Below are 21137 nucleotides of genomic sequence, written 5' to 3' on the forward strand. Positions count from 1 at the left end.
GTTGCCATGGCAGCAGGGCCTCGGTGAGTGGCGAGGGTGGAGCTGGCATCGGTAGTCATGGCAGGTAAGTGGTGGAGTTGATTGTAGCTGTGGGGAAGGAGGTAGCTAGATACCTGAGGCTAGGAATAGAATTAGCATGGCATGGTGGCAAGGGAGGTCACCGATCTTAGCTTGTAGGCATGGCCTTCCTCCTGAACCTACGTTGTACCAACTCCATTAGGCCTAACCATGCCAAAATGGTGTTTTTTTTTAGTGGTGCAACCACTCCAAGGAACAGCAATGTCCGTGTTCAACTATGTTTGTGACTATGTTTGTGTGTGACTATATGTGTGTGACCAGTACCAATGAGTACCTAAAGTGGCGCTGTTGTGCCAGAAACGGAGAGAGAGAGATAGTGCTGCACTGTTGCCTGCTAATGAGAGAGAGAGAGGGGGGGGGGGGGGGGGGGGGGGGGGGGATTTGCACCACTCAGTTCACACGGGTGTGATTATTTTTCTTCAAACAAACAAACAAACATTAGCCTATTTAAACAACTGCTTTAGATGTAATGGGCCTATAGAATGAATGAAGATGGACAAACAAGCGTCCAAGAAATGTTTTTCTTTTGTGTCTGTGAGAATAAAGTGGTTCTCAAAAAGACAGCCCAGTACACGTGTGCTTCTGATTTTTTTACAACCCCATTATTAGCCTATTTATTTAATATGAATGTATTATTGCAATAGGCTAAAACAATTAAAACATGTTTGTTTGTTTAGATATAAAAGATACTTTAAACCTGTTATTTTGCATGTATTTATACAAAATAAACAAAGTAATAAGGAATTATGGATGATGCTATTTTTGCATTGATATGAATACAGACGTGTCTTGAGATATTGACTTTGCCTTTGGTGTTCTTTGGGTACAAACATGTTGGGACAGAGAGGCAGGGCCGGTTCTAGGGGGGGGGCAGGGGTGGGCATAGCCCACCCAAACGTGCGTCCTGCCCACCCAATGTGGGTTTGACACCCCACCCCACCCCCTTACAATTCTGTCTGCCCACCTGAGTGGGGCTGGCTAAATCCGGCCCTGCAGAGAGGGTATAAATGCAGAATGAAATGATAGCATTGTTGAAAAGCTGGTGATGGTGACAGCCCTCTTAAATGCTGTAACGTTGTCTGCCATTTCGACCCTATTCTAGAAGTGGAGATTGATTGATTGATTGATTGATTGATTGATTGATTGACTGATTGATTGATTGATTGATTGATTGATTGATTGATAATGGTATTAACAGATTGCAGAATGGGTACAGTCCAAGGAAGGCACAGGTCAATACAAAAACTGCTAAGAGGATAAAACCACGAAAAAGCACTAAGACTTCTTTACATCTCCCTTTTCAATTCATCAAAATGTTTAAATACATACAAATATACACATCTATGCAAATAAATCATCAAATACACAATTAGAAAAAAGGCATACAGAAAAATAGAGGGGGGGCTGGACTTTTACAAGGGCCATTTTCGAATTGCAGCCGCCCGTAAGTGCTCTTTGAGAGCGGCTTTGATTAAGGTGTGTAGTTAGTGATTCACATTCTTAAGGGCTGTTAAATGTTCCACATTTTAGTGGCATAGGAGCGAAATTAATTTAACCCCTGATTTAACCAGATGATTGCCACCACATGCACACAATTCATCAAGATTGACAGTGTTAAGTGTTCCATTCCCTGTGCAGCTTCATATATGACATGCAAATGAAATTGGGCCAATCAGCGTACTAAAAATACATTTATTCATAGAAACGTTAAATAAATTAGATTTTGATAAGTAGGCCTACCCGATGGTGCTGCATTATATATATATATTTGCTCATTATGCACATTATGTGAATGTATCATCATAGTCTGCCTGACTGCATAGGCAACTCTATGGTCATAGGTCTATAGGCCTACGTGATAGACGTGTTTTACAGAGTGATGCTGCCATCTGTAGGCGAAATGGATTTGCCACCGCATTTCCAGCCAGGAAATGAGCACAGATGGAAGGTTTTTTTGATTGATTGATTGAAATATTTATTAACAGTTTGCAGAATTACAGTACATGTCAAGCACAAACTCAATACAAAGACTGTTAACTGTGAGTGGACGACCCAATTAAGCATTACACTTGTTTACAAGAGGGTCCACCTTGTTCAATTCATCTGGTTGGAGGTGTAGTCTCTGATTGATTGATTGATTGATTGATTGATTGATTGATTGATTGATTGATTGAAACTTTTATTCACGGTATATGTAGAATGGATACATTTCAAACGAAAGCACAAGTCAATACAAAAACTGCTATTAGGGTAAACCCATCAAAAGCACTAAGACTTGTTTACATGAGGGTCCTCCATTTTCAATTCATCAGAACATTTAGAGACATACAAAAAGGGGGGGGGGGGGCGTGTACAGTAGGCCTATGGAAAAAAGGGGGGGACTTTAATTTTTTTTTTTTTTTACAGGGGCCAGTTTCGAATTGCAGCCGCCCGTAGGCCTAAGTGCTCTTTCAGAGTGGCTTTGAAGGAGTCTCGGGATTCACATTTCTTAATTGCCGTTGGTATAGTGTGTTCCACATCTTAGTGGCATAGGAGCGAAATGAATTAACCCCTTGTTTGAGCCTATGTTGCACTTGTTGAACTCCCTCTGGTGTTGTGATTGTGGACTTTGTTGACATTAAGGAAGTATTTTGAGGTACATACATGCGTATCTTAGTGGTGTAGCGAATCTTGTAGACCAGGCAAGTTGCTGTACCCTGTCACCTAGTCTTAGTCTAGTTGTAAACAATTTAAATGACATTATAATGCGTTTATTTCTGTCCGGGTTTCTATATTCATTATATTAAAGGTGCAGTAGGGTAGGTGCTCCCCTGATTGAATGGAACTGGCAACCGACCTGAAGATGAATTTTATATAAAGAGCTTGGAAAGATGGGGAGGGAGACCTGAGGGAGACCCCCCAGCCATTACTGAACAAACCATAGCAATGAAAATGAACTGAAACAGGTAGCCTAGCCCTATACTGTACGTCGCGACACCTTCTGAATCCCAGGACTACAGTTATGCACAGGGCCTATTTGTGTTGTTTATTTACTAGTATTTAATTATTTAATTATTTAATTATTTTAGATTTTACTAAACAGATGTCAACTAATTACTTTATAGTCATTTTATAGTTTGTTTCCAGTTTTCATTAGGCTATAACTGTAATACTGTTCTCTCCTGTTCCGTTCCCCTCCAGCCAATCTTGTTCACCAGTGTCTTAATTGCCTCCAGCAAATGTGTCCTGTCTGTGTGTTAACCATGTGTGTAACTCCACATAAAGTTATCACTGTTCCTAAGAGATTGATCCTAAGAGTTTGCTATTTGTTCTTACTGTGTGTTTTGTCTTGTCTCAGTGTGTGTTTGTGTAAAAAGTTACATTTCAAGGTCGTGAGCAAGCTCATGCATTATGAAAAGACATTAGTAAAATTCAGAAGATGTGAAAATCCGTCCGTGAGTGACCCAGAAATTGATTGCGTTCTACCATGTTCCAAGTCATAACTTACTTCCCAAGGAGACGAGAGAGAGAGAGAGTACGAAACACGGACACAGGTGAATTGAAGCGAGGACACATACATCATCAAGTGCATCCTTTGCAGATTTATTGGAAGGAGTGACCTAAGAATTAAAATATGTAGCTATTATCTCCAGCAGGCCAACAGACTGGGAGGCGGAGATTATGTATTCTCCCCCGTCCATGTGTCCGTCTGTCTGTGTACTAGCTGCTTTCGGACCGATTGGCGTCAAACTTTGCATGTGTAGCATTGCGTGGAAAGCGGGGATTGAACCCGGGCCTCCTCCCACTCGCCAGCAACCTGTCGTGCCAATAGGGCTGAGCCCGATTGGCAGGGGCTGTTGTGGGCTGGGTCTTGGCTGGGGGCTACAATCACCCCCCCAGTCTTTGAAGCGCGTCCTCACGCTTCTCACTTCACACCGCGGACCGCCGCACACGATGTTCCTCATGTCCCTCACACGAGGATATCACGCTCCACAGCCTGCCGACTACGCCACATTGTAGCATTGTGCGGAAAGCAGGGATTGAACCCGGGCCTCCCACTCGCCAGACCAACGCGCAACCTGTCGTGCCAATAGGGCTGAGCCCGATTGGCAGGGCTGTTGCGGGCTGGGGGCTACACGTGCACACTCCCAGTAGGACACATAATCTAACTGAGCTCTGGTGGCTATAACAGATCACTTTGCACACTTATCTTATCTTATTTTGTGCACAATTTTTCACTTACAAAGACTTCTCTATAGATGTGTGTAGCCTACTACCGTTAGGTTCCACTGTCTCTCACACAGTTTCTGTCCGACACTTGTGTCACACGCGCGTGTGTGTGTGCGTGTGCGTGTGTGTGTGTGTGTGTCCGAGTCGCATGCACACTACTGTTCCTGCTCCAAATACATTCATGACATCACCGGTACTCAATTATAATGTACTGGAAATGTCAAAACACTAATCAACCATGCAATAACCTAGAGTAATATCTATTGGAATATACCTAAGCCTGTAGGTTTAGGAGATTATTATTATGAGCATTAGTGAGGACCAATTATATTAACATACTGTAGCTAGGTGCTAGATTGTGACACTGCCACATAAATGTGTGAAGAAATGTTTTTCCTGTCCTGGTATGAGTATTGAAAGAAAAAGAAACCAGAAACATAACATAGCCTACTGGGTGGTTTGGGGGAGCTGTGGGGAAAAGGCATGCTAGCAATAGTTCCAGGAAATGAGGTACCAGGAACAACTATAAAAGTACAGGAAGTGAGGCTGCCAGAGGTTCCATTTTAGATATCAAAAACAGTGTTTGGTTGTGGTTTGTCAAAGAGACTGTTTTAAGGCCAATATTACTAAACCATAATCAGAAATCGATAAACCACAGAGTTGTGGGTCCAGAAAACTTGAGATCTGGAAGAAGAAAAGTTTGGTCAAGGAACATTTCTGAGGGTTTACTGTAGCTCTGAATCCATTCACTGCTTTTGGACAAAGGGGAACTTGCTGTGGCCTCCTGACTTGAAGGTGAGGAATATACTTTTTTCCTTTTTTGAGCAGTACATTGCCTTTTTATTTAATGACTTTGTGGATTACTTGATTTTTTTTAAAAATAGGAGATCTACAGTTGGAGGCCATCGATATTGTCCTTTTCTTTTTGCTGAGGTTTGCGCGATCTGCGCAAAAGGACAGTTAACCCATTTTGGGCGGGAACCCCTTTTGGTGTTTTAAACATTATGTTATAATTTAGCTATTGAAAAATAGCAGATCTACAAGCTCATAGCGCGCCACCGAGTGGCGCGCTACGAGCTTGTAGGTCTGCTATTTTTGAAAAATCGTGAAAATATTTATTTCAGAAAACTGGAGGATTTGAAGGATTCTTTTAAAATTTTGAGGTCAGGCCTAAATGGGTCAAATGATAAGGGACAATATCGGTGGCACCCAACTGTACATTGCCTTTTTATTTAATGACTTTGTGGATTACTTGATTCTTTTTGAAAATAGGAGATCTATCATTTTTGGTTTGATTACTTTTACACAGTCCAGCACAATTCCCCTCTTTGCATTCTCACTCACAGATTTACAATGACGTGTACAATGACCAAATATAATGAAAGTGAGATTTGTTTTGTCTGAATTGCCAGGACATATTTTTTTAATGGTAGAGATTCAGGGTTGGAGCCAGGCTACTCCAATGTACCTTATTGAACTAAGTAGGCTATTATGTGAAGAACGAAAAAAGACTGGAGCATGTAGGCTATGTAACCATGTCAAACTGGTGGTGTACTTGTTTGTCTATTTTATTACTTTAATTTTCTTTTCTATAGCTTCTCTAATGTAATGTCTGTATATTGTGGTACTTTCTATTTCTTTTGTGTTTGTCATAAATGGGTAAACTAACAGAATCTCAATAACAAAACATTGAAAAGAAAAAAAAGATCCTACATGTTGATTAATTAGATGTAGGCTCGCGTCACCAGGCTTTCCAGGCTGAATATTAAACGTAACCATTATTGATCACTGCCTCCTCTTCATCACTATAGCCTATAATTTATATCTGACACCATATTTTTTCACTGGTTCACAGCACTCACATCTAGAGTTCGGGCCCTCACACCTACAGTACGTTGCACTGCCAATCGACCGATATGCCCATATACTCTAGATAGTATATATATATATATATATATATATATATATATATATCTGTATCTGTCATCCCTTGTCCGTTTTATAATTTATGCCCATATATGGAGATCTCTGTATCTGTCAGTCCTTGTCCCTTGTATGCCCATGCATGTATGGAGATCCCTGATGTCCACAGTATATGCCCATATATGGAGATGGAGACTGATTTGTTTGCACTTGATGCCACAAGAAGGAACCTACTGTACTTAGAAAGAAGAAAATGCCAGCACTCAATATATGTCCTTTTCACATGATTGATTTACCTCTGACGAGCAGACAGTGTTGTCTGCTCGTCAGAGGTAAATAAATCATTGAGAAAAGGACATAATATTGAGTGCTGGCATTTTCTTCTTTCTATTAAGTATCATCGAGCCTTGCACCTAGAGGGATTCTTTTCTCTAACCTGGAGTGTTGCGGGTTGTCTGCTTTGGCAGTACTTTTTAAGTGGTGCAACCACTTCATTAAAAGTAGCTTTGTGTGTGGCTGGCTGCCTGGCTGGGTCTGAGCACGAAAGTAGCATTTGGTTGGTTTTCAAAACCAAGTGTCACTGTTGTGCAGCCTAACACACATACATATTACATGTTATGATGATTTCAGGTGTATCAGTACAGTACAGTACAGTAGAGGGACCCCTGGGGACCCCCACACGGTAACTGTCATTTCTCAACCGTTTCGGACGCGGGGCAGCTCGGCAGAACCGGCCCAGCCCCCTGGGCACGTACCTGGGGATCTGTATGTTCCGGGGACCCCCTGGGACCCTCACACGGTAACTCTGTCATTTCTCGGCCACTTCGGACGCGGGGCCGCTCGCCAGAACCGGGCCGGCACCCTGGGCGCGTTCCTGCGGGTCTGGAAGTTCCAGGACCCCTCCGGGGACCCCCACACGGAGTTGCACCACACGGAGTTGCACCACTTACGTCACACGGGTGTAATTTTTTAACTTTATTTAGGAACAACAACACACTCCATATTTGGGTGTAGCTGCATTTGGAGCTCCTTTTAGGGTTATGGCTGACAAAAAGTGTTAATTTAGTCTTTAGTCTATGTCTAAAGACTAAAGTTTTTCTAAATACTAAATAGGACTAAATAGGACTAAGACTAAATGGTGTGTTATTAAGAAAGAATAAATCAAAATATTGTGAAAAATTAACACTGATGGCTGAGTCATGGTGACATGAGTGTAATGTCAGAGGTCCGCCTGATAGGCGGCCAATAGGCCAAACGATTAGAGGAATTCTTCCATGACGTTATAGAGTCTATCCCCATGGCCATCATATGTGCTTATGTTTGATGTTGGCTGAGGTCACTATGAAAGTGTAATTCCAAATGTGTATCCCCCATTGTTGATGGATCATCTTACATTTGAGGAGCTTGACATTTAATAGGGCTATGCAGGGTTAATTGGTGGAATTTGCCAATACTGCCCTACAGATTATTTTAAGTATTTTTTCTTTCATCAGTTTAAGTCTTTGATTAGTTACAGCACTTTGTCTTGTAGGGCAGTATTCTACTATCCTTCAAAGAAGTAAGCAACAAGATTATAAGTGGGACATTTCAGACGTTTTTGGACAATTTCATCAGGAGTCACAACCTCAACAGCAGCTCCTTCAAATGCATCCCATTCGTCTCTAGATTCTCCCATCTGTTTTAGTAGAGGACAACGATTAACGAGCTCCTTTGTTGTGTGTGTAGTGCTGTAAATCCTAATGCCTGGCAAGGCTGTGAGATTAATAAGAGAAGAGAAGCACACAGTCATGCTGTACTTCACACAGCTGTTAATTTATTTAATCTGCACGAGAAATGTTCACCTAAGTTAAACCCCAGTAGGCTGACATCACAGAACATCTTGGGACTGAATACTGCTCTCCTTTACTGAAGTATTTAGAGAAAATGGCACAACGTAATAAAAAACGAATAAAGACAATAGATGAAAGAAAAAATAAGATAAATATAAATGAAATAAGAGTAGGTTAATACATTCTAGAAAATGTATCTTATGACTGTGCTGTGAATTAGAACAGCAATTAGTATTTTCCTGTTTCAGGAACCAAATTTCACAGCTCACCATAATAGTAATTCCAATCCAGACAGCTTCAGAAACATATTTTTGTACCTAATTTATGATACATAAAAATGACTATCTTCTCTGTTCTGATACAAAAATAAGCTTGTAAGCTTTAGTATTTGGAAGAACAGCAGAGTTACTGCATGGTAAATAATTTCACTGGACAGCACCAGCAGCTCAAGGTCATACAGTACTGACAAGCAGTAATGAGAAAAGCAGGCAAACAAATATACAGGAGGATTTACCCATAAAGAGTAGATCATTTTGGTCATAGATTTTGTGGCTGTGTGCTAGTATGTAATTGCAATTTTGATTGACTTGACATGGTTGTAGGACTCTTGAGGCCCATAAAACCCACATACGTAATTGTGTGTGTGTGTGTGTGTGTGTGTGTGTGTGTGTGTGTGTGTGTGTGTGTGTGTGTGTGTGTGTGTGTGTGTGTGTGTGTGTGTGTGTGTGTGTGTGTGTGTGTGTGTGTGTGTGTGTGTGTGTGTGTGTGTGTGTGTGTGTGTGTGTGTGTGTGTGTGTGTGTGTGTGTGTGTGTGTGTGTGTGTGTGTGTGATAATAGTTTTGAGAAAAAATGCTGCCATTTGTCCCAAAGTGACTGCAAAATATTGTTGCTATTTGTTTCAAAAGGATTTATGCAATGTGACATAGCTGTTTACACAATGCTGTACCCCATCCAACTGTATATTCATACATTCTCCCCATTTTCTATTTACTATTATATTTTGACACTTGTAATGTAAGCGTATGTTTTGTCATGCCAATAAAGCTCCTTTGAATTGAATTAACATGCAGCAAAACAGTCCAGCCAGCTGGGGAATCAAACCAGCGATTCACTGTCATTAGAGCCTATATGGTATGCACCCTAACCATTTGGCCAGAGACAAGTCTGCTAAATCATTGAACAGAACTTTTCCAATCACGGAATCAAATACATATTTTGATATGAATTGCCTGCAGAGGTTGACAGTTGACACTGAAACAAATTTAGCTATCTGTTCTGTACTTTATGCAACACATTGATTTCTGCTGCCGCAGTTATTGAAATTGAAATTGAAATCGATAACACTGTCGTTCCAAAAAAGAACGATTCACACTGTATTCCTGCTTCTAATTTTGAGACATTTATTTCCTTCAATGTACTGTAACACCAGAGCAAAACTCGCATATTGTATTGTAAATTCTGAAGTCTTAAACTACACCATAGATTATTATCATAATGTGTTTGTGTTAGGTCAACAACACTGTCCCTGACAACTACTTTGGCAGATGCTAGTCATCAACAGACACAGGGTTCCATAAACACATGACACGCATGTATTCATGCATAACTTATTGAATATGTACAGCAAAGTGACACATTACTGTAAGTGTCATAATTGTCATTGAAAGAAACCATATAAAAATAACCAGTTGGTTACCAGTGACTGAAAGAGTGTGTGTTATTTATTCGAGACTTGTTCAAATTCAAAGCCAGCCAAATTTTGGTTCTTATTTTTCAAAGCTATTGCAATGCACGTCGTCCCATCAACAACTTGTCCTGCCAGAGTGTCCTCGGGCAAAATACTAAACCCCCTGCTCTCTAGTACATCACTCAGGATGAGAGCCCTGCACTGTGAAGTGCGCTCGGCACCATCGCCATCCCTGACAGCCGCTGTGACGGGCGATAATGAATCAATTGAGGCAGGTCAAGCAGACGGCTCAGTAGACGAGACGTGCACCACAAGTGGTTGAAGAGAGGTAGGGACAGGGAGGATTCTGAATTTAGGTCACTTCCTTGTACAATTCCTTGTACCTTTGTACATTTAAAGGGGCAGACAGGGAGGGTCCATCCAATTGAAAGATATCATCACAGACAATAATTTCTTGTGTGGTGATTTTTGCTGAAGTTTCTTGCTCATCAAAAGGCACTTAGGCTGTGTTATAGCATGTTGGCAATTGCGTTGTGGTTTCTGTTTCTGTTCTGACAGTAGCCTACATGTTGTCCGTCCGCCCACCGCCCACCCATTTGCCAATTTTAATATGAGATTAGAGGACGGGCAAGAAAGGAGATATCATGTGTTCACGTAATGAGGTATTTTCGTTGAGGTATTGACTCAAATGTGAGTCATTGGTATAGGCCTTATCCCACTGATTTTCTAGTAGAGTAAATCTGTCATTCAATCACAGCAATAATTAAATTAATGGATGCATGTGTGAATGAAAGCTGCATATACATTTTCTTACTGTTACAGACTAGTGCACCCGAAAAACAAGTTATGAAATTTCACCAGATGTAGCCTATATGTGGCTTTTAACTTCAATAGCTCAATTTGGAAAGGTATCACTGTAATACTGATGAGGATGATTGTACCAGGGTAAATTAGGTAATTGTTCAATATACTCTGATGACATTTATTGTTGCATGCAAAATTCTACCTGCAACTCATGCAAGACCAGTCATTAAGAAGCCATATATGAGCAACATTAGAGAAGTAACAGATTAATAAAACATGAAAAGGAGCAGTTGCCTCACAGCGTTTCAACACTGCTCTACAGTAGACCATAACATGAAGGGAACAAACTGAGTCAATATCCAGCATATCAATTAAGCTTAGCTAAGGGAGTGCTTACTAAGGCCTGAGGCTGGTCCACAAAACCTACCCAACATCAAATAACTTACACAGGGAGGTTTTGCATTACTGTCACCCACAACAAAGGACTAAGCGTGTAACGGTTGACTCATGATTGAATTTGACCATGTTAACCATGGGCTGAATTAAATTATGGTAATTAGGGTTTGCTGGCACACATCTATTTATGATGTCAGGGAAATTGGTATCACGTCATCCCCTCGGTCTATACCTGACCATCCTGTCAGTCCATTAAAGGTTCGGTTATATTAGCTGAGAATGTTGTAACCCCGTTAATAAAGATTTGAGACAGGACCCAAGCGTATGGTACAAAGTAGCAATTATTTTATTTAATAGAAAAAGGTTTACAAAAGACGGCTTTATTTGCATATAAAATTGCTTTAAAAGTGTTTGAGATGAAACTATAAATGGGAGACTGGTTATCAGACAAAAACACAACTCTCAACAAAACAAATAAAGGGAAAGGAACAGCGGCCCGCATGGGTGCCGCTTGTTCCACCACCATGGACCTACAATCAAACACAAAGCACACAGTTCAACTATACAATCAAAAACAAAGCACATATAGTTCAATTATATGCACATTACAAAATAGCACACAATAGCATAGATAAAAAGATTACACATCATAATGCACCACCATACTATGGATATACAATGGAGACTATAGTGTGTACCAAAATCTCCTGGAGGGGGCGTCAACATATGTGTCACGTGGTAGCGGCCGCCATACTTGTTGGCTTGTCTGGTTTGTTTACATTGAGCGACTATCCAGTGTGCTTGTATACGTTCTTTTTTAAACTGACCTCACAATGGTGCAGACTCGCTAAATAAGTGCCACAGCAGGTCACGTCGAGGGAATGAGCCAGAAAACGGAATTAGATTTTCAGCTTTCCAGCATGGAGACAGCATCAAGGAACCCAGATTGACGAGTTTACAAAAAGACGTAGAATGGCTTGGATCTCGGCTGTACGGCGCGCGGGTGCAGAGACATAACGTTCAACAAAGTATCTAAGCACAGCCGTGTTTGTTCACAACATTGTCCTTGTCCTTGTAATGTATTTGGGCCAGACGTTCTTTCTATCCATCCTGGTGTTGGTTCACTATGTTGTCGCCAAGAACGAGCTCAATATTTACAAAAACATACCACCGTCACTCTATAGGCCTATCTCACAGCCCCCTTTCCACGCCCCCTTCCGGTAGCTAGTGGTGTCATTTAACATTAGCATTTACACGTTGTTTTCTCTGGAGAATCTAAGTACATTTCCTAATGTAAAAATGTGACAGACCAATATTATTATGAAGCAAACAAGATGGTAAAACAGATAGAAAAAATATTACCTTGAGAAAACAAAAGTTGTAGACTTCTTAAATGACCTCTGTTAACATGTAGTGTCTATGGAGTGACGTCACGCTATCACCACTAGCTCCGAAAGGGGGCGTGGAAAGGGTCCGGGAAATTCTGTGAGATAGGCCTATTCTGAGTGATGTGGGCTAGAATTTAATGCCCACGAGAGGGCCGTCCCTAGCTTTTCAGACGCCGCCCTCCTCTTGGTGACGTACACGTTTTCACACGCTATATAGGCCCCAGTCTCCACCTGTAGTTGCGGTAACAATGACATCATAGGTTAGTAAGGTTACACACAATGTTACACATGCAGGTCAAGTACAACAGAAAATCAACCCATGTCTTTGTTCAGCTTTACACATACTTGTATAATACTCACATTGCTCCAGTTTAAATGCCTACATTTTACTGGGTATAGGCCACACCCCAAACAATTCAGGACAGGTAAAACATCCACACAACACAGCAGCACCTCAAAGGCCCTTAAAACAAGGCTCCAGACTTCTCAAAACAAACTGGTCAGGCTACTATGGCCTCACTCCCCGAACCCACCTCACCCCTGCCCACTTTGACAGGCTGGAATGGCTTAGGGTTGATGACAGAGTACAGCACCTTGCAATGCATGGGTCTGGTCCACAAGATTCGCTACACCACCAAGATACCCATGTACCTGTCTAAATACTTCCTTAATGTCAACAAAGTCCACACCCACAACACCAGAGGGAGTTCAACAAACCATGTGCAACCCAGATTCGGCACAAACAAGGGACTAAATTAATTTCGCTCCTATGCCACCAAAATGTGGAACGCCCTACTACCAACAGTCATTAAGACATGCAAATCCCTTGACTCCTTCAAAACTGCTCTCAAAGGGCACCTACGGACGGCTGCAATTCGAAACTGGCCCCCGTAAAATCTGAATCCCCCCACCCACAGGGTGTATATGTTTCTTTTCCCTTTATACCTCCTATGATGATTTCCTTTTGATTATATAGTTGTGTATATTCGTACTCTCTAAATGTTTTGATTAATTGAAAATGGTGGGCCCTATTGTAAACAAGTGTAATGCTTTATGGTGTCGTCCACTCACTGTTAACAGTTTTTGTATTGAGTTGTACTTGAAATGTACTGTAATTCAATCAATCAATCAACAGCATCAAAAGTGGCACAAACCTGACAATATAAAAACATTCTCATTGTAGATCATCCAAGATAATAGTAAAAATGAAGATGCAATACAGCAAACAGGCTTAGGCCTCATACATGTATCAAACGCGTATATCCTACGTCCGAGCATAGACATGGTAACACCCGCCTGCCTCTGATTGGCCTACCGACACTGCCGGCCTTACCAGAGTTTCCTCCGAGGTGGATAGCTATATGCTGGATAGTCTGATGCGAGGTTACTCCTTGGTGGGAAATAAATAAATAATACAAGTACGATATAATACAAGAAAATGACTTGGCACGCGCAACATGTAACTTTTATTTTTGTAGAAGAGGCAAACTAATATTGTTTAAGCCGTTTATTTGTATACATGTGTAAACTTGAAACATTATTGGACTGTGCTTCCCTTGATCTTTATCTTTTTTAGTATAATAGTAGTAGTTTACTATAATTAGATTAATAATTAATCAACACAAACACTTTAGAACAATTTAGAACACACAAATCAAATCATACAACGTACGTGTTCAATCATTCAATCAAAGCAAACGGCATAAACAATATTAGTTTGCCTCTTGTACAAAGATTTACTGAAGTAAAAAAAGTTACTGCCGCACGTGCCAAGCTGCCATTCTCTTGTACTTTTTTTATTTCCCACCACGGAGTAACCTAGCGTCTCGGAGGACAGTCTGGAGTAACCTAGCGTCTCGGAGGACAGTCTGGAGTAACCTAGCGTCTCGGAGGACAGTCTGGTGAGACCAAGGGGCAAGACGGGCAGTGTCGGTAGGCCAATCAGAGGCAGGCGGGGCGTTACCATGTCTATGCTCAGACGTAGAATAGATATACGCATATCAAACGCATGTGTTCTGTCTGTGTTTGATGGCCGCCTGAATGCTTTTCCAATGGAGGCCACATGGTTTGACCAAACATTTTTGTTTTCAAACACAAGTGTTTGGTAAAACCATGTGACTCCCATTGGAATTGCATTGTGGCGGCCATTAAACACAGACAAATGTGTTTCATATGTGTGTATGAGGCCTTACCAATTGACAGGTTGGCACTCAAACATCACCCCTCTCAACAACATGCTACCATAAATGTTGTGAGGCCCATATACGTAGACGCCTCTTCCGGCTCTGGGGCACGTGTCAAAATTGAAGGCACAATTTTCCCAAGATCCCTTGCGAAGCTTGTCAAGCTTCCGCGTACGTAACATAAGTCCTGGAAAAGACGCGCTGTGATTGGCCAATAGTCACTTGAGTGACAGCGAGAGAAATGGAGGAGTCTCATGAGTGACGTCACTTGGGCAGTGACGCAGCGTGCCTTCAGCGCTTCCCTATATGGCACTTCCACTTGACTTCCTGCCTTCAATGGAGACACGTCGCTCCAATGAACTGCAGCGGCCAATGAGGCAGCCATATTTTTTTATATCTATGGTCCCACAGCTTTCAGACAGGCTTTAAATACCCTTGTCACTGATGATGTCACTTTACCTCTGCCTCCCTAGGGGCTACAATATGAACTGATATGTGCTTCCATTTAACACAGTGAACTATGATGTAAATCTATTCTTTCCACTCAACGACTAAGTATAAATCATCCGCCCACCGGCCGCTTGATTTTTATTAATGAATCATAACATCAATCATAAAAAATAAAGTAGCCAACTAGCCACACACGCTCGCACGCGCACGCACACATTGATCTAGTACAAATATTATTGAAGTTAATATTCATATATTATTGACGTGCAAACACGGAGATGCTATGCCAGTGTGCCATGGTTGCCTGGTGCTTTATCCAAGTTGTCTAACTTGGATAACAAAAGAAAGATCGGTTTAGCTAAAAACGGTTTTAATGTGATGAAGACCGAAAGGGTATAGGCCTACTGTATATTCAAATAATAGTGCTAGGACAATGCAACCTTCTAGAGCAATGATGAGGTCACCTCATTGCCTTGAGTAAAACTAAAGTTAAAAGTATAGTGTTACATTAACACTACTTACTTACAATTTATTCCAAAAAGCTGTACTTAAGTAATTGTAATCAATTTAACTCTTCAAACCCACCTCTGCATACTGTTGGACTAAACACAGGGATACATTCATTTTGTACTTGGATTTTTGTGATTAGAGGTGAATTCAATCACATTTGCATAATACTGAAGACTGGCATAGAATAAAGAGGGCATGGAATAAAGAGGACATTTGACTCGCCAAGGAGTCGAGGACATGTGATAATTTATTCTCTTTCATAGGATTCACAGGTTGTGAGGATTTTCTCTCCCTTATTCAAGTATCATTGTGTCAGTGATGTATAGGCTGTTTTCTCTCCCAAAACCTCCCTTTCATCCAACATCAAAGCACCTTGTGTCTTGCCGGTTTCCGCCTAGTACAGACCCCTGGCTGGGAGCAGTAGGCTATAATCTGTAAATTGTTGAATGGTGCAAATGGATAGATCCTGGCTATTGGCTTATTTGGCTGGTAGCCCTATATGTCAGAAATGTCTGATATTAGCAAAAACACAAACATTGATGCATCTCTTGTGCAGTGCTGCTAGCAAGAGAACAGGGATTTAGTGGATGGATGGATGTTATTGTTGAGGTTTTAGTTCCTTTGCCTCTGTATAATGATTGATTGAAGTATTTATTCAATTTGCAGAATTACAGTAGAGAACAGGGACAGAGGGGCCAAGTCGCTTTAACCTTCACTTACTCAATTTATTGAGGAAACGAGGAGGGAGATACGGGAGTGACATTCAGCAAAGTTCGTCAGGATCGGACTCGAAGCCACGATGCGCATTAGAAGCCTAGGTGCACGGACCACTAGACCGGCCTGGGCCTAACCTTCACTTTTTGGGGGAGAAAAACAGACTGACCAGCTTTAATGCATGAAATGATGATACATTAATTGCATATCCTTTCTGTCCAACAGAATCCTCATGCAGTAGGCTATCTCCATTTAACTTATTATGTTAATGTTCTACTTTGTCATACTAGTGTCACACAAGAGTAGCAAAAATGTACAATCTGGAAATGACAGTTTTGGACAACTGCGAAGGTGCATACTGTAAAACAGCTGTCTGTGCCTCTGCACCGAGGTCATCAAGACACCTGCTGTATCAGGCAATGGGTAATCAGTCGTAAAACCGAGACAGTAAATGTCAAGTGCCAGTGAATTGTGTTTCCTGTACAGTATGCTCTTGTTCCTGGGTTAATATTTCTGCACATGAACAAGTCTCTCCAAAAAGCTAGAACCCAGACAGCTGAGACACTAATCTGTAATATGTCCAACATACTAATACACAGTGTGAAGGTGGTCTGTAGTACAGCTCACGGTAGAAGCAGAGAATTGTTTTTCAAGAAGCATAAAATCATGTATGGATCCATGTAGGCCTACAGTTAGATAAAAAATAAATGTGCTAATGTAAGGAGTTCATGCAGACAATATTTTTTTACACATTGAAAGTCCTTCCTTACAGACTCTTTTTCATCTTCCCATGTTGTCTGTGGTGGCAGTGGTTCTGATTTAATTTCTATCTAATACATTCTTTGATACTGACTGGATGGCTGATTGGATGGCTAGCTAGACTGAAAAACACAGGATGATCTCTATCCATAAAAATGGCTTTAAAGAGGTTTACAGTAAGTGATGTGTGCTCTTTTGATTTCTCAGGCCTAAGACATGGCCTGCATGTCATTAATGTCTGACGAAGGTCTGAGAAATCAAAGTGTCACTCACATTTAACTTGCAGCGAGAATAAAGCTTTTTTAAAGGCTGGAGAGCATGCTCTACTCATGGATTGATACTAAGCAGCGTCTCTACACCAGGTTATTTGAGCACTTTTTGAGTGTTTTACAAAACTAGACCGGAAAAATGAGGATGTCACTCTGGCCCTGATTCACTGTGTGTGTGTGTGTGTGTGTGTGTGTGTGTGTGTGTGTGTGTGTGTGTGTGTGTGTGTGTGTGTGTGTGTGTGTGTGTGTGTGTGTGTGTGTGTGTGTGTGTGTGTGTGTGTGTGTGTGTGTGTGTGTGTGTGTGTGTGTGTGTGTGTGTGTGTGTGTGTGTGTGTGTGTGTGTGTGCACTCTGAGAATAGAGAATCCATGAACTAGAGGAAAGGCTTCTTCCTCTGGGGCGCACAGCAAGTTCCATGCGGTGGCTCGGGTAAAGCGGCCGGATGGTAACCGCAAGGTTGCTAGTTTGAACCCGGGCTCCCCCAGAGTTAGTGTCGAAGTGTCCTTGAGCAAGACTCTGAACCCCAAATTGCTCCTGATGTGCTGGTTGGTGCCTTGCATGGTTTCTTCCGCCATTGGTGTGTGAATGGGTGAATGTAATGCACAATCTATGTAAAGCGCCTTGGATAAAGGTGCTATATAAATGCACCATTTACCATGGCAATCCAGCCAAGTGGTGGACAGATCAAAAGACACTAAAAACCTTAATATGCCAGTGGACCCTCTCCCCTTCTTACCTCCTGACAAAATTGTGAACCCTCATGTACATGCCTACGTTTATCACACGATAAATAGTGAATATACAGTAGCTTACACCGCATCCCGGTGCGGTGTGTGAGTTTGTTGCCCCCTGTGATCTTTGGCACCCCCCAAGAGATGGGAAACACTGTAATGTAATTTTTATGCACGTCAATACGTTTCTCCAAAAAGATAGAACGCAGAGAACTATTAGGATCCCATTAGGTTGGATGAGTTAATGAGAGGTATGGAGGGTCGAGTGAGTGGGATTCCATTACTGTTGAGGACCCTTGGGGATGAGTCGAGGACATTTATGTAATAAAGATGTGTTCTTCACACATCATACATCTCACAAAATATCATCCCATCATATTCCCTCGGACCCGAACCTCTATGATTTGTAACAATGTGAGAGGATATGTCCACTTGAGACACACACACACACACACACACACACACACACACACACACCAACCAACCAATGTCCAGGAACAGCCCACACTCACACAGCCTCTAACCAAGCATCATGTCATAATAGCACAGCGAGCTACAGCAGATGGAAAATAAGTGCTATATGTCCCACGTTCAACCTAAAGCCCCTATTTGTTTTGCATGTTTTCCACATATTTCAAAATTGTTTACATGTTTTCATTTATTTTGAATCTCTTTGGTATATACAACACCTTTTTAGGCACAGTAACAATCATTAGGCAGAGTAATTATAGATCTCGGAACCCAGCTGTTCAACCACTCTGCAAACATTAGATCCATGAGGTCTTCCCAATTCTGCCAGCTGTCTTTGCCATAAAAAAACTGAAAATCAATGCAGCTATTTGCTACAGATAACCAATGTCATTGTAAAATCAAGTGTAATGTAATACGTACATACTGCCTTCTGCACATTCGATAAATCATGATTCTTGCACGCCCCCATTGCTGCAAAGAGATTTTACAATGCATTAAATAGTATTTTTTTTTAATCATTGCATACAGTATCTACCGTCCTACCTGTATTTAAAACTATCGAAGTATATATTTTGTTGTATTTTTGTGTATCTGATTAGTCATTTACATCCATACATACATACTAGATGCCCGAACCACTGTAACTGGCTCTGTCCATGTAAAGGAGCAGCGGCTCTCTCTGAGTCTCTCATGGATGACTGAGCTTCTTATCCTGTCCCTCAGGGAGATGCCCGTCACCCTCCTGAGAGAACTAATTTCAGCCCAATCTTGTTCTTTCGGTCATGACCATTTCATGGCTGATTTTCTGGTACTGCAGTCACCAGAGTGTTTTTTCTTTCTGGTGGAGCAGATTGTGGGTAATGACAGGGAAGTCAGCTTAATAGCAAGTGGAAGGGAATGTGTGAATCATAAAATCACGACCACAGACATTTTGTGAGAGACAAGGATTTGTTAATATGATTCTAATATTCAACCCATAGCGGAGAGATCCAGAGGATCCCATAGGCATGCCATAGAATAGATGATCATGAACCACTTTCAATCAGAATTAGAAATATAGCTGCAAGCAGCGATAAGGCAGGACCAAGAAAGAAGACAATGCGCAATGAGATCAATATGCACAAATAAGACTCATGGGCTGAGTTGTCAGTACCCAGATTTGAACACACAACCTTGTGGTCAAAGGGCGAGAGCTCTACTGACTGAGCTACACAGAGACAATCAGTGACTACAATGTAAACAGGAAAATCATTCAGTGTGTTTGATAACAATCATGTGTGTCCTCGTTTTGTGCATGTCATTATCCATTACTACAGTGTGTTCGCTGTTCACGTACAAAGTTCTCTTCAACTGGAATTTTGGATAATGGTCCATACATTGTGTGTAGGACGTTTCACGCAAAAAACAGGCAGAAAATCGGGTATAAGCATTCTTCAAACTGCTCAAAATGGCGGAAAATCTGAGGGCGGAGATTACTTGTCAAAGTGACAGATGTGTTCCCCATGAGTCAAGGAACATGTGGAAACAAGTGCCATGAATTTTGGCCAAACGAGGCAAGAGTTGACTGTTCAAAGGTTTCATTTTCGAAAAATTGCTATAGCTATATAATTTGGCCAATTGGAGTAAGACTGGTTTCAGTGCTTTTTGGCATGACCATCTACCATACTGTAAAATGTCATAAGCATATGACGCTGCATGTATGTATTAAGGGAAGAAGAAGAATTTTCACAAAACAGCAACTTTCATTGGCTCTTAAAAACTTTTTTCACTTAAAAAAAAGTGTACTACGATTATTTTGTCCATATAGGTCCATAGTTCATGTGTAGACGTTTTTGTGCATTTTGATCAAAGATCCTGGGAGGAGATACATTTAAACTGTTTTTCATATAATTCAAAATGGCAGGTGATCTAAAGGTCAGAGGTCAAAAGTCAGAACACAAAAGTTGTTCGGCATGAGGAGACATATATGTCTATCAAAGTGTCATTGCCAACGGTCAAACATGAGTTCATGAGATATGCACATTCAAAGTTTGCATTTTCAATTGAGTGCTATAGCGCCACCCTTTGGCCAATGCTGGTCATGGGCTTCGCATATAGTCACCGTTTGGCATGGCCCTCTACCAGATTCCGAATTCGAGAAAACCGACTGCACGGTTCAGCCAGAACTGCTATTTTTGGCGGAAGAAGAAGGAGAAGAAGAAAAAAAACTAGAAAAAGTGCCCTTCTGGGCACAGGTCTCAGTGAATTCCTTTTTCAACTCACACCCATACACTCCTTTCAACATGTTGGTAGTTTGTACATGGTGGTAAAAAACACCTTACCCACACTACACCACACACTCACACTTTACTGATCCTCACATCCCATCAGTTAAGTTTTAGTTTGTTTGTAGGTTTTTAGTTAATTTAACTATGTCATTGTCTCCCTGTTGTTTTGTTGTGGCTCTGGTACCTCTATAGGTGCAGGGTCGTAACAAAGTATAGACCCTTGTTAAAGTGGTTAAGCGTTCAGCGCTGATTACATGGAGTACATGTGCTTCCTGTTTCATGAATTTGAAATTGATTATATTATATAGTAGTGTTGTTGTTGTTGTTGTCCAGTGCTGGCTATTGCATATTGCATCATATTAAATGATTAAATTGTTGTCTCACCACTCACCATAATTGTGTTTGTGTCTGCTGGGGACTCAAATGCAAAATTCAAATAATTGATGCAATCCTATATCTCCAGGAATAAT

General features: G+C 41.3%; 1 protein-coding gene across 1 annotated transcript in view; it reads left to right on the forward strand.

Moving 5' to 3' along the window:
* Positions 1-4891: 4891 nt before the first annotated feature.
* Positions 4892-21137, forward strand: part of htr1e (5-hydroxytryptamine receptor 1E) — a 56835-nt gene continuing 40589 nt past the window's right edge. The window contains exon 1 of the mRNA XM_079527130.1: positions 4892-5082. The gene's annotated coding sequence lies outside the window, so the exon portion shown is untranslated. The remainder of the gene's footprint in view (positions 5083-21137) is intronic.

Source organism: Electrona antarctica (genome assembly GCF_951216825.1).
Source record: "Electrona antarctica genome assembly, chromosome: 17".
Taxonomy (NCBI): domain Eukaryota; kingdom Metazoa; phylum Chordata; class Actinopteri; order Myctophiformes; family Myctophidae; genus Electrona; species Electrona antarctica.